This window comes from Equus asinus, chromosome 8 (genome assembly GCF_041296235.1).
Source record: "Equus asinus isolate D_3611 breed Donkey chromosome 8, EquAss-T2T_v2, whole genome shotgun sequence".
NCBI lineage: Eukaryota > Metazoa > Chordata > Mammalia > Perissodactyla > Equidae > Equus > Equus asinus.
The window spans coordinates 70,784,760-70,799,633 of record NC_091797.1 but is presented as its reverse complement, the minus strand read 5'-3'; the positions used below and the strand labels follow the sequence as shown (position 1 = coordinate 70,799,633).

Genomic DNA, 14,874 nt, shown 5'->3' with positions numbered 1-14,874 from the left:
CCATCGGCATCCTCTCCCCCAGCCACCGCCACCTCGGTCCCTGAGGCTGGGGGCGGCGGCCCCGTCTGTGAGGCCCCCAGCTGGGTGGTGCCCGCCTGGCTTCGGGCACCCTGGGTCAGATCCTGGTAATCGGGAGCCGAGGGGCTTTAGTCCCCACGTGACCCGCTGCCCCTCCTGACCCTGACCAGCACTCTGCACACGAGCAGACGAGCCGCCGGCGGCCACCTGCTCTGGGCTCATGTTGTTTTCCCACATTTTGAATAATATTCAACCACTGTAATGTCTGGAGTATTCTGAGTCTCGTGTGTGTGTGTTTTAATGGAGATTCCTAAAGGAGACAAAAGAAAAATAAAACAGTAGCCCGTGATTGAACAGCCTAGGCAATGCAGAGACAGACAGACAGAGAGGCAGAGACAGAGACAGACAGAGGGGGAGAGGGAGCTAGAAGCACCGAGGGAAGTCACAGCCCAGCCTGCAGGCCGCTCCTCAGCACGGGCTGAGGCCTGGGGCCACGGCCATGCAGGAAGGGGCTCCCTCTGCGACGTGCTGGTGAAGGACACACTCCTCCTTCGTGGCATTTCAAGGAAGCTCAGCAAAGTCCCTCTTCCCTATCTCCCTTTCCGTGCCCAAAACGCCCCGACTGGAGCTGCCTCCTGATGGAGCTGCACTTTAAAGGCTGGGTTCCCTCTGGAACGTGGGTGGAGGACAAGCCTCAGGGCCACGCTGATTCTCCCCAGGCACCGGGACGGGAGGGGGCCGCAGAGGAGCTGGAAGGAGGATGAGCAGCCAGGCAGGGGCTCAGGGCGTGGACAGGCAGGCGGCCAGGGGACACAGCTTCTCTTGCCTAGAGGAAGCCTCTGAAGGCTCCTGGTCACTGCCAGGCCCCTGCCCACATGCTCTTCCAGAAAGGCTGAGCTCCTGGCCTCTTGTTCCAAAAGTAAACAAATGTGCCCCAAATGGCTGTTTTTAAACCCAGAAGTAATCTCCTGTCATGTGGTGCTTTCCACTTTCTGACACGCTTCTAAAGAGGTTCCGGGAGATTCTATGGATCCACCCAGCTGCCTCCCGCCGTCCATTGGCTCCCAGACCACTGGGCTCCTAAGTGCCCAATGCGGTCCCAAGACCCTCCCAGATGTGCAGCCTGGACCAAGCTTAAGATGCCCAAACTCTGGGGTTCAAACACCTGGCTCAAAGCCCAGTTTTGCTGCTTTCTGGGTGTGTGATCTCAGGCTAGTTACGTCACCTCTCTGTGCCTCTATGCTTCTCTGTGCCTTTGTCTACACAACAGTGATAATAGTAATACCTACTGTATGAGCTTCCTGTGGCTGCTGTAAGAAATTACAGCAAACCAGGCGGCTGAAAACAACACAAATTCACTTGCTCGCAGATCCGGAGGCTGGAAGTCTGAAACCAAGGTCTCGGGCGCCCAAGGAGAGGATGCTTCCTGCTCCTTCCAGCTTCCAGCGCCTCCAGGGTTCCCTGGCTTGCGGCCGCACCCCTCCAGCCTCCACCACGTGGCCTCCTCCTCTGTCAATCTCTACCTCCGAGCTCCCTCCGCCTCCCTCTGTTTACGTGTGACGTCACTTGGGGCCCAGATGCCCCAGGACAGGCCTCCTCTCAGGACCCTGAGCTGCATCCCATCTCAGCCAGATGCGGTGAGAGTCACAGCTCCGGGGATCAGGACACACCTTTCCGTGGCCACATTCAGCCCTCTGCCCCTGCCTCACGGGGACTCTGAGGATTGAGTGAGCTAGTCCTGCCCAGGGTGGACAGCACTGCTGGGGACAGTGAGCGAGGGACGCTGGGGCCAGCTGCTACAGTGTTAACAGTTGTTATCGTTATGATTACTCAGGGGTGGCATTAAAGAGCATTAATCCAGAGGGTGGAAAATGACTTTCTCCCCCATTCTCTTCCAGGAGTCCCTCCAGGGGCCCAGCTTGGGCAGGCGGGGGCTGTCTCTACACCTTCCTGCCCCCCACGCATCAATCTGGCCTGTCATCAGGAGGGGCGGCCTCAGGCCTAGGGCCCCTCAGGCAGGATACAGCTCCGCTTCTGGTACCTTCACTCTACCCTTTCAAGGCTTACTTCATCTAAGACGATACAAAGACCACGTCGATCGTAATCACATAAAGTTTTCTTTGTTTATTTCTAGCCTACATAAGAGTCTTTAAAACGGCAAACGAGCCCGCTGAACACAGATATTAAGTCCGAAACAGCATGGGCTTCAACAACCAGAACAGAAAGGAATTACGAGGCTGACATCCCAGAGGGAAAGGGACAAAGTGGTCCAGCAGCTCAGGATGAAGGAGAAAGGCGCGCAGCCACTGCCCTCCTGACTCCCGTGGACCCGCTCGGCAGGGAGAGGACGGCGGCCACCGAGCATGGGAGACACTGACGGCACGCTACACCCCCACTCTCGAGGCTGGAGCCCGAACCGAGACAGGCGAGGGGACCTGCCTGGAGACCCAGGGCAGGGACCACAAAACCAAGCCCAGAACCCTGTGCCCTCCAGGGCGTTTTTACTTCTCGGGAGGAAGGAGTTACGTCTCCCTCATTTGTGGTTTCCAGGACTGTGAGGCAGCTAGCCATCCTCGGGGGGTGGAAGGAAGGGCACGCAGCTGTCGCTGGAACAGCCAGCCCCCGGCCAGGCCCCCTGAGCAGCAGGGCCTCCGATGCGCCCCTGGCTGATGGAGCGCCCGCCGCCTGTGCTGCGCGCGCCCCTGTGTCGAGCGTGAGCCTGGGACCGGCTGCCTGCGGGCAGGGAGGGCAGGAAGGAAGAGCTGCGGGGCCTTGGTCACCCGGCCTGCCGCAGTGTCCTGTCTCCCACCCGCGCATCCCAAGGAGGCCGTGTAGCCGAGCTGAGACTCAGGGAGGCCAAGGCCCGTCCCTCGGAGCTCATGGACCAGTGGAGGGACACACAGACGGATACCTATGCCTACGGTCACCATGAGCCAAAGCCTCTCCCTCCCACGCCGGCCGTCTCTCCACACACTCTTCAGGCAGTTCCGCGCATAGGAGAGGAAAAGTAAATAAACTGCAGAAACGTCTAGAAAGCATCCAGGCTGCACTGCCCAGGGGATGGAAGTGCAAGTCCGCAGGGCTCAGCTGAGTCAGCCTGGCCGCCTGCACCCGAAGCCTGCTTCCGACCCCACTAAGCCGGAGCCAGCCTTATCGGAGCCCCTGCCCAGGCCAGGGCAGCTCGCATGGAGGGGGAAGCCACTCGTGAGCCAGGCCACATCTCCGAGAGGCCACTTCTGCAGACGGCCTGTCAGCAGGTGCACCACGGCTGCTGGAACATTCGTGTCACCCAGAGCAGGGAGGAGGCACATCTGACCACTGTCTGCACGAGGGCACTGGTGACGGGGGCGTGCCGGGGGCCTCCACCCTCAGCCAGCTGAGCTCACAGGGAACGCCCGCCAGGCGCCGGGAGTGTGGGGGTCCCCGCTCACCTCAGAGGGGTTCTGCCACTCTGGGACCATGGACACCATCCTGCTAACTCCATTATCGCCCAGATGACCAGTCTGTTTGAGTCCAAGAATAACAGCCATCATTGCAACAGCTTGCGTTCATCGAGCCCTCACTGTGTGCCAGGCCCTGTTCTAAATGTCTCACACGTCTGATCCATTTAATCGTCACGACGTCCCCTCAGCAGCCTCCCCATCAGAAGGAGTGATGGCCACAGCCAATGTTTACTGAGCACTTCCCCTGTCCTGAGAGACTTTCCTATAGCAGCTCATTCAACAACAGCCCTGTGAGGAGGAGGCAATAGCATTGTTCTCCCATTTTATAGATGAGAAAATCGAGGCACAGAGAGGTTAAGAAACGCACTTGTGGTCACACAGCTAGGGAATCACAGAGCCAAGGTCAGAACCAGCCTGTGTGGCCAAGACTCTGCCCTCTAACTATGGACAGTGCCACCCACCAAAGGCCATTTCAGACAGACCTGCTCATGGAACTCACTCTCTCCCAGGGGCCACAGGGAGAGAAGAAAGTGCAGGGACGGCTCAGCGTGCTCCTCGGTGGCAGTGTGGTGTGGTGGTTAGGGGCACGTGCTCTGCCCAGAGCACCCTGTTAGTCTTGGCTACACCACTCATTGGGCAAGTGACCTCACCTCCCCAGTCTCAGGCTGCCACCTGCAAGACGCACCCGCCTTGTGGGGTCGTTGTGACAAGTCCACACAGTCAGTGATGTGACGAACCAGAACAGGGCCCGGGGCGCAGGGTGGGTTCAGTGAACGTGAGCTACTGTCAGCCTGCTGTCACCACTGGACTCCAGACAGACTGATCATCAATGGGATGACTAATCGATAACAGATTATTACTAACCGATAAGGGAATTATTCAGAAAACACCAATGGCAGGACCCAGACACATGAATGGAGACCTTTGCCGGGTACCTCCCGCCACAGGGGAGGGGGAGGGCCAGCTCTGACTCTGCTCGGCTCTGCCTCAGTGCCCCGCTGCACACTCCACCCCCACAGAATAGAAATTAACTGCGTGAGATCCTGAAATGATGGAGAAAACACCAAGTAACTGAATTCATCCTCCAGCGACGAGATGAACTCTTCTGCTCTTGAGAAAAGCAAGGAGCTAAAACCAGAGGAGTTACAGACAAGGCAGCCGGACAGGGGGCGCAGACCTGGGGGGTGACATGCCACCCAAGAGGAAGCACTCGCCTTGTCCCCCTCTCCGGGCCCTGTGCCCGCTGTCCCCACCCTTCCGGGGTGGCCGGCCTGGGTGGAGCGTGGGCCGGAGGAGGGGCCCACACTGAAGGATTCCTGCACCCAGCGCAGAGCAACTACCCGACTACCCAGAGGAAGGGACAGAGAGAGCCCAGCCCACCCTCCAGGAGAGAGGAAGACAGGTCTCCTACAGGTGGGGACGCGCTGCACAGAGAGCTAGGACGGAGAAGAGCTCCTGGAGCCGGACGCCGCCACACTCCCCAGGAGCTTCCGAAAAGCACTGTGTTCTGGGCCCACTCGAGGCTCCAGAGCCAGCGCCCTGGGATGGAGCACAGCGTCAGTATTTCTAAAACAGATCTGCTGACACAGAATTCACCCTCATCCGTACGTCCATCTCCAGTGTGCAGTTCAGTGGTTTCTCGCGTATTCCCAGGTACAAGCAACAGTCACACAGTCAATTTTAGAACATTTCATCACCGCAAAAAGAAACCCCGTGCCCTGCAGCTATCATGGCCCAATCCCCCCAATTCCCTCAGCCCTGGGCCACCAGTGACCCGCCTCCCATCTCTGTGGATTGGCCTGTTCTAGACACTGCAGAAATGGAATCATGCAACACGTGGTCCTTTGTGACTGGCTTCTTTCACTGAGCGTCATGTTCTCAAGGTTCATCCCAGTTGTAGGACGAATCAGAACTTCACTCCTTTCCACGGCTGAGTAGCATGCCGACCTGGGGATACACTACATTTTGTTCATCCACAGGCATCAGCATGTTTTGAAAGATCCAAGGACTTTGCTGAAAACAGAGACACGTAGAGTTGTACGTGGTCTCTTCCTTCCTTCCCCTCCCCGCTCAGCTAGCATTTCTCCTTCCCAGATGTCACCTGGCTGTCCCCAAGATTTCTTCCCACCGATGTGTTCCTTGTACTTCCTTTCAAGTCCTGGGTCAGACCTCTTCTCACTGTGGCCCTGCTACCTGCTTGGCCTGAGCTGGGACCCCGCTGTCCCGTCCCTGGCTGCTGCGTCGGCCCCTCCCGACCTCCTGCATCTGTCTCTCTCTGCGGCCTGTTCTCCAGCAGCAGCCATTCAACACAGTCACATTCTGCCTCTCCCCTGGGACCTTCTGATGGCTTTTATTCTCACTGAGAACAAATTCAGGGTCCTTCCATTGGCTACTGCTCCACCTGGCCCTGCTTCCTTTCCACCAGCCCCGCCACCACGCCCTCCTCGCTGCTCACGCTGGCCTGCTCGCTCTCCCTCCACCTATCGAGTGCACCTCCTCGTCCGTGTGCCGCGCTGGGACTGGGACGGTGATGGTCACGTGCCAGCCTCCAAGCTAGGCAGACCCAGCCTTGAAACCCATCCCCCCCGGCGCCACGTGATCTTGGAAGAGTCACTTCATCTCTCTTAGATGGTCGCCTCGTCTGGAAAACAGCCTAAACGAGCAGCAAGGCCCATTCACAGAGGCTCAGGGCTGTGCAGAAAAAAGCAAAAGCACACAGTGATGCCCAGCCCTCAGCAGATTGGGTCACTGCACTCTTGGCTAAAAGAGCTGCTGACAAAGTTCCCCTCATTTAATTCACAGCCTAAAAAGTGGTCCAGAACTGGAGAGAAGGGACCACACCCAGGACGACAAATGCACCCTGCCCGTCCTGGGCATGTCACATCCACCAGGCCCCTTCACCCATCATGACTGACTGCCTGCGTGTCAGCCACTTGCTGGGCACTGGAGACTCGGCCGTGAACAAATTCAAGCAGGTTCAACTGATTCCGGTGACCGTTTGGATGGTGGGGAGCCAGGAGAAGCCCACAGCGACCCCCACTTCTCCAGCGGGGCTGTGTGGGTGGACCGTGGCACTACTCCAATGCTCAGAGAATTCCAGAAGACACGTAGGTCTGCCGTTGCTGTCTCCTCATCTAACTCCACAGCCAGGCTCACACCCTTCCGTGCTCTGTGCCAAGGGAACTCTGCTGCAAACCCCACCTCACACCCTCCAGACAGCCAACCCATGTGTTACCCAGAAAAACGCAGCCTGGACGTGGTGGTGGTTCATGACATGTAATGATGGGAGAAAACTCAAGCAGCCTAAATGGTCAGGTAGGATAAATAAACTGGGGGCAGCCTTGTTGGAGCATGATGCAGCCACTCCAAAGTCTGCTTTCCCAGAGTTTTTCATGCCCTGGAAAAATGCTAATGTTATCACGTAATTTTTTTTTAACATACAATTCAAAATAGTTAACTATATAAAAATCCCCATGGAAAAAAATCTGAGAAAACATGCCAATATTAACAATGGTTGTCAATGAGTAATGCATATTTTCTTCTTCATGCTTGTTTGATACTTTCTAACTTTCCCACAATGAACTTTCATAATAAAAATCAAAATTTGTCATTAAAAAAAAACACAGGTTCAAGCCAGCCCTGATGGCCTAGTGGTTAAAGTGCCGTGCACTCTGCTTTGGCAGCCTGGGTTCGGTTCCCGGGTGTGGAACACCACTGGTCTGTCAGTAGCCATGCTGTGGTGGCCACTCACACAAAAGAACCAGAAAGACCTACAACTAGAATGTGCAACTATGTACTGGGGCTTTGGGGAGGGAGAAAAAAAGAGAGAGAGGAAGATTGGCAACAGAAGTTAGCTCAGGGCGAATCTTTCCCAGGAAAAAGTCGAGTTCAAGATGCAGGAGCCAGGCTGTGAGCTGCGGTGGGGACCGTCTGTGCGGCTCTGAGGTCCACAGAGGACCCCTCTCATCCTGCCCAGGCCCCAGGCCACAGTGGAAGCGGATGCCCTGCTCCAGGCTCGCCTGTCGTTCCCGCCCCCAAGGAGGTCCCAGCCACCTAGGCAGACACCCGGCTCAGGACTGTGGCCCCCGAGCACTGAGCTCTGTAAGGACCTGGAGCAAACAGCCTGAGCATTATTCCCTAACACTCAGGGCTCCCTTCTTGGGGGTGGAGGATATCAGAAACTAACAAACAAACAAACAACCTGTTGCCATACTTTCCTCGTCTCCCCATCTGAGGTAACAATGTAGCACCACGATGGGGAGTGTTTCTCAGCCTTAGAAACAATAAGGCAATAACAACCGCTAATAACACCCGCTAATAACACCCTGACAGATACCAACTCTGTTGAACCAACTGCAGCAGCCAATTCTAAATATTGTCATCACAGCATCCTTGCTGGTTGCTGGCACCGAGCAGATCTCATCAGAGGGAATCTTGTCAAAGTCCCTCCGCCAGATCTGCTCGGGGAGGCGGCACCAACCAGGCCCGTGCAGGAGGCCTGTGTTCCCCGGGCAGGGCCAGCAGGCTCTTTTTGTGGAAGTGTGGGGCTTGGGTGGGGGTGGAGGGGCAGATGGAGCTGACAAACTGTACCCACTCGCTGGTTTCCAGAAGCTCCTGGGAGCTCACAGCCAACGCTGAGGGCCCACGGGGGAAGGCTTGGGCACCTCGGCCCCTGTCATCCCACCTGCGGCAAACACACCCCATCAACCCTGTCTGCACACCTGTCTACAAGAGCTGAAGCCAGAGAGCGACTCGCACCCTTCCTGCCTTCAGACCTCAGGGTCTGTGAACCAGTGTCTGCACAGCTGCGGCCTTCTCATCATTAATGGCTCAGCTGAAGCGTCACCTCTTCCCTGAGGCCTTCCAGGATCACCCCGCCAAGTTGTCTCACATCAGACTGTTGTAATCCTCTGCACGGCACGACTTCAGTCTGCTCATCTCGTTTATGTCATTCACTTGCTTGTTGTCTAACACACACACATGCACACACACACGCAATGTCATCACCACAACAGCAGGAACCTCCGCAATCTTGTTCGATGCTCTATGCCCAGTGCATAAAATGTGACTTAGTATTTAGTAGGTGCTCCAATGTTTGGTGAATGAATAAGTGAATGCACTGCCTTCATTGCTGGGCGTACAGAGATAAATAAGTGGCAATCGCTGCCTTCTAGGAGCTTAATTCTAGCGGAGAGGACTGTCACAGAACAAATAATTGTGTATATTGTGATGAATATGATGAGAAACAATGCAGACCAGCAACGAGACCAGTGGGAGGGCGCCAACCCCTCTGGCACAGCCTGGAGCTCCCAGCATTTCCCTCCTTTGTTCTTTCAAAATAATACTATTTATTGAGCGCCTACTATGTACCAAGCTTGCTTGCGTGTGTGGAAAACCAGACAGTAATAACGTTGGCAAATAAGACAACTTCTGATGGACGTCTCCAGGCCGCCCTGCTCTCTCCGCTTCCCCACCAGCCCCACACTCCCACTCGTCAGTCTGCCGCCTCACGCCTCTGTTCCCGCGCAGCCCTAAGGCCCCGGAGTCATGACATCTCCCTTTGTAGGTGACATCAAGAAGAGGTTTCCAGCCTCTCAGAAGTCCAGAGGAGCCCCAGCCTCCTCCATTTTACGAGGCTCCTGGTCCAGTGGAAAGTTAAGAAACGTCAAAGGGTTTAAACGCAGTGTGACTTCTCAGGGATCCATTTAATACGTCCATACTTGAACCCTGCAAACCCTGGTGCAAGAGGATTGGCCCACTCAAAGACAAACACAGACGTTTCAAAGGAAAGACGGAGGCACATGGGCGGGCGGTCCAGTGATGGGGTGTAGCCTTAAAGCTGCCGGAGAAACGACTTCTCCTCAGTGGTTCTCAGGGACTGAAGATGTAGCTTCAGAAGTCAAGGTTGAGACCGCGGCTGTGAGGCTGGCAAACGCCCCCCAGACAGCCCTGAGAACCACCTCTGGTTCTCAAAGGCAAGGACCCATTTCCCTCAGGGCCATGACACAGAGGAGGCGATACACCTGGAGGCCCCACCTTCTCGCCCGCCCCGGGGGGACGCCACCCCTGTCCCTGGAGACTCTGCATCTCCAACCGCCTCCCACGTACTCGTCTGGAGTGTAGTGTCTTTTAAAGTCAGCTCTCAACCGTCGTCAGGGAGAATGGGAGGACCACAGACCCGCAGGGACCAGGTCCATCTGTTGCAAATGTTAGAAAGCTGGACAACGCTAAGTGTTGGTGAGAATGTGGGGCGCGAGGAACCCCTCTGCACTGCTGGTACAGCTGGAAGAACCCGCCCAAATGACACAGACATGCCTCCCACCACCCAGCAATTCCCCTCCAAGATGTGCCCAGAATGAGTCCCCCAGGACCACGAGGGGCAGGTGCACAGACTTCCGTGACACCGTGGTTTGTGCAGCGGGGCCTCGGAGCCAGCCTGGTGCCCTCACAGGGGATGGGCCAGCAAGCGTGGTCCACGAGCAGGACGGAGCATCGCGTGGCAGTGAGAAGTAACTCACTGGAAGCCCACGGCCACAGTGGGGGACTATAAGAGGACAGGGCCACATGAGAGGCAGGAAACAGGACAAGGTCTAGAGCAGGATGGTCGTCAGGTTCCTCAAACACAATGCTCATCACAGCACAACGTGCTTCACACAGACGCAGATTCAAGGTCACACGTCAAACACGCTGAGGGGTCGTCTGTGATGGAGAAGGTAAGGGGTGGGAGGTAAAAGGGAAGAGACAGAAAGAGAGAGAGAGGGAAGGAGGGGAAAAGTGGGGAACCGGCAGGGACACACGGCGGGGCCTGGGGAGTGGGATTAACTCAACCCTTCGCCCCAAGGCGGCACCACCATGAACAAGACAGGCAGTTGCTCCTTGCTGTGACGTCCTGGTGAGCTTTGGGACGGCGACATAACAAGATCTGGCAGCTTTTCAAATGGGCAGAAGCAAAAAGCAAACTTGGGGAAACACAGGTCATGGAATATAATGATCTAATTCAAAAAGAACCAGAGAAATGACAAACAGAATTTTCTAGAAGTTGGTGTCAGCCACTGGGGTTCATCCGTGACAGACCAATACAGCCAGTCCAGTCCTTCACCAGGCTCCCAGAACCACACAGACTCCACCTTCCAGCAGACTTGAGAAAGGCTGAGGAAGCTCGGCGGTCAAGTCCTCGCCCACCCGGGGCCGTCGCTGGTGATGGTGCCATGAGGAGACTCCTCAGCACCCGGGCCGTGTGGACACTGGGAGTCTAGACCCACCTGAGAGGCAAGTGCTCTGTCGTGGTCACACCTCATGGGTAACCCAACCAAAGAGTAAGAGGGGACGCCTCCCAGTGGTGCCGGCCCTGACGTCAGTTCCCCTACATTAAACCCAGTATATGTGGGGTTAAAACCGCAGCACTCTTTCCCTGCTTGCCCCCCCCCGCTCCCTGGCTCCAGAATCCACCATCCTCCATGGAGACAGACACAGCTGAGGACAAACACCTGGGTTCCTTACCATCTCCTCCTCCCTGCAAACAGCCTCCTAAGGCCGAACGCAGGCTGGTGGGGAAGCTCCGAGCAGCAAGGCCACTGACTCCCCCAGCTCTCTACAAGCAGCCGCATTCCTCACAAACCTCACGGCCTCCCCTCTTTCAGGGAGACGAGGCGAAACAAGACAAATCTAAGGGCTCACTCTTGTCTCCCAGCTGATGTCACCCAAAATAAAAACGCTTTCCGTGCCAGAAGCCTGCCGTCCAGTTTTTATCTGCCCCTCTTGTGTGGCAGGTAGGGAACCCACATTTGTGGGTGGTAACACCAGGGAAGCTTAAACATCTGTGGTCATGCTCTAGGCCAGCAGTCCTCAAAGTAGGGTCCCGGGGCCAGCAGCATCCACACCCCTGGGAACTGAGAAACAAACCCTCAGCCCCCCAGACCTGCCCAGAGACTCTGATTCGGAGGCTCACGGACATTTGAGAATCACTCTTCCCATTAAAACTCCAGCCCTCCTTCCAAAAACACAAGGAGAGGATTTGAAGTGGGAAATGAAGGAAGCTCAGGAAAGAGCCCCCAGCCCTGTTCCTCTCCGCGTGCCCCTTGCAAACACGTTGTCCTGTCCCCAGCGCCAAAGACACGTGGAGCGAAGTAAGGGAGACTAGAAATCACGGTGCCGAGAATCGGCTGGACTGGTTTGCTGCCCTTTTTTAATCGCTGGGAGTTCTCAGCCGCGCCTGCCCATCGGCTCACCTGGGAAGCTTTGTAAACTGCCCACGCCCACGCCCGGCATTCGCATGTGGCTGGGCCCCCGCATCTTTGCAGACGTGCTCTGGGCTGAGCCGACACAGATGCCTCTCGCTGGGATGGGGCTGGGGGCAGCCCCTACGGTTCAAACATCTTCCCCTGAGGACCCCGACCATGCCAACCTTTCTGACCCAGTTTGTCACCTTCTCAGATGGGGAGGGTGGTAAACATCAGCTGCCAGCCACTTCCCCAAAATATCCTCAAAATGCTTTGCTCCGTGTTCTGGGTACAGCGCCATATGGCCAGCCATTCAGCCCTAGACCCTGGGGCACAGCTCAGTGACCCCTCAGTGCAGACAGGGCTGTCCACCTGCCTTCCTCCCACACCACAGCGCCACGGGGAGCCCCTGCCGGATCGTACCCAACTGCCCTGCCTGGAGGCTCCGAATTCATGTGACAGGAGCCCACACCACACTCCAGGAGATGAAACCCTGAATGCCAGGCACAGCGGCCGGGGGGGGGGGGGCGGGGGGCAGAACAGAAGCAAATTCCAGGAGATTCCGGCAGGGCCAGCAGAAAGCAGAGGGGCCGGGTGTCTGTGGTCAGGAAGGTGGATATTTCCCAGAGGCCCCCAAGACTGTTCCCCCAAACACAGGTGAGCAAGAAGTGCTTCCCCTGCCCTCAGGACCTTGTTCCCTCCCCGTTCAGAAACTAGACCCGGGGGAGAGGGTGCCCCACGCCCCCAGACACAGAGGCTGCGGCCTGGATGGCTTCCCTCTTCCATCTCGTCTTCCATTTCCAGAGCGAGCTCACTCTCCTTCCCGGGCCTGCTCCCATCTGTGCCACCACTGTCCCTTAGTGAGGGGCGTCTCTCTAGTGAAAGGAGACGATGCAGGGAAATGCCAGTGGAACCCAGCACCCTCCTTTCCCCAAGGCCCGTCCTTGCTCACCCCATCATCCTAGCGACCTGCAAGGAGGCAGACGGGCAGAAGAGTCTGAGGAGCCCTTGCCCCAGTCCCTGCAGGAGCCGCCAGGGCCCCGCCTCCCCTGGGCCCAGGACTGAGTGGTGAGCCCCATCCACCCAGCCCTCAGCCGGATGGTGGGGACAGCCAGTGTGAGCTCCCTGGGGACAGGAGCAAAGCTGCTCCTACAAAGGCCTCAGCTTCAGGAGAGCAGGCCGCCCCGCGCCCCGACCCGGGCCCTCCCAAACCCAACTTCCCGGGGCAGCTCGTCCTGTAAACACTGCATTTGCAGGTGAAAATACGGCTTCCTGGGGGGACTCTGCCGGGCGAAGGGCCTGCTGCGTGTACACAGGCACACGCGCACACACATTCTGCCGGGAACATCTGTTTTGACAAACAAATTATTCAAGTCAGTCTACAGGACGTGAATTGACAAATTCTCCGGCGCAGCTTCCTCGCTCCGTGTATTTCGAATCGGAGCCGGGCTGTGGATGACACACCAACTCTCTAATTTTCTGGCCCCCATCCCCTTCCCCACACCTGCCCTGACCACACCAAGACCACCTCTGAAGCCTGGAGAGGCTTAGATCTGGAACAACGGACATCGCCCTCCTGGGTTAGGAGCACTGCCTGGGATGACGGCAAACTTTCCCAGAGGGGCTTTTCTGCAAAATTGGGGGTGGGAGGGGCTGAGGGAACCCCACACTGAGAGAGAAAACGGGGGCCTTGCCCTTTCGAAAGGGATCCATCGGGGCCAAGCAGCAAAATCCAACATCAGGAGGAGGAGTCGTCTGGAAGCGCCCCCTCTCCCCCGGCTCTCCTGCACGGGCATCCATGGCACCCTCGCCAGCGCGGCTGCCTAGACCCCACGCTGAAGGGCATCCTCACAGCGCTGGAAAATAAACTTCGGCAGGGCAAAGAGTTTCCGGCTATCGCCCCGCCATCCCCGCTGCGGCAGCTCAGTGCGGAAAGGTGGAGGGACACGAGAAGCTATTTTTAGAAGAAAAAATAAATCTCAGCCTACCTTCGAAGCAGCAGTGCCAGGACGCGGGCGGGCGGGAGGCACACGCGGGGACTACTGCAGTCTACTGTGTCAGATTACAAACTGGGGGCCAGGGAGTCAGGAGGGAGGAGCGGGAGGAGGGAGAGAGGAGGGGGAAGTGAGAGAGAGGGAGAACGAGAGAGGGAGGGAGGGAGAGAGGGCGAGGGCATTGGTGTGTCGGCTCTGCTTGGATTCAGCCAGAAATGATTCATTAGTTTTCTGCAGGCAGCCAGCAGGCAGGTGGAGAGAGCGAGCGCGCGCGCGAGCCAAGCATCCGCCATGCGGCGGTACCCAGAGCCTGTGAAACGTCAGTGTTTAAACACACACACGCACATGCACACACATGCATGCGTGCGCGCACACACACACCCCAAGATGGCTTTCCCCTCCCTGCCAGTGTCTTTTTCACGGACCTGTGGTCAGAAGCTGGGACAGAAATGGAGGCGAAACAGCAATTCGAACCACGCAGCGCTTGGGGTCGCCGATCTTCCGCAGGTGGAAGCGCAGCGCGAGACCCCCTGCTGGTGGCCAGGGGCCTCCCGCAAGCCGGCCTGGCCGCCGAGTCAAGGCAAAGGCCGCCTCGCTCACCCCCACGGAGCCGAGAAACTCACCGCGGCCAGGAATTAAGTGATTATGTGGAACGACCCAAGCTGCTCTGGGCTTTATCCTCTGGTCCGGCTCCCCCGCCCCCCAAGCCTGCAGGATAAAAAAGAAAATAAAACGGCGTGTCCTCCTCCCCCTCCCAGAAGTTCAGGCTGTTGCACAGACGGACCAGCTACCTAGCAACGCGGGAGGGGGAGTGGAAAGCTGGGAAGATGTGCTGGACTCCACACGCACAGACACAGGGACTTTCTTCCTGAGCACAGAAGTCCCATCATTTGTGATTTAAACATGTTAAACAGTTTAGCTCACGAGAAGGAAAGCCCCCTGGTGCTGGGCCCCACAAACCCTAATTGCAGCTCTGAGGGGTTACCCGCGCCCCCCTCCTCCGCCCCCCGGCGGCCTGGACAGGGACACACCAGAACTGAACGCCTGCACGCACCGTCGGCAGGTCTTTTGTCCAAAAGGGAAAGACTTCTCCCCAGCCGCTTGCTGTTCCTTCTCTAATTAATTGGCTTACAAAATGGACTGTCAGTAAAACCCAGCACATCCCTCCACCACAGTGGTTTGCTCGTGTGTCTTAAAAGA

At 57.1% G+C, this 14,874-nt stretch overlaps 1 protein-coding gene across 4 annotated transcripts in view; it reads right to left on the bottom strand.

The window, feature by feature from the left end:
- RIMBP2 (RIMS binding protein 2) overlaps positions 1-14,236 on the bottom strand; it is a 246,515-nt gene extending 232,279 nt beyond the window's left edge. For 3 of the 4 annotated variants that reach the window (XM_070515836.1, XM_070515842.1, XM_070515841.1), the window contains exon 1: positions 13,669-13,975. The gene's annotated coding sequence lies outside the window, so the exon portion shown is untranslated. Of the gene's footprint in view, positions 1-13,668; positions 13,976-14,099 lie in introns of those variants that run through there. The other variant, XM_070515837.1, reaches the window with a different exon arrangement.
- Between the last annotated feature and the right edge of the window lie 638 nt (positions 14,237-14,874).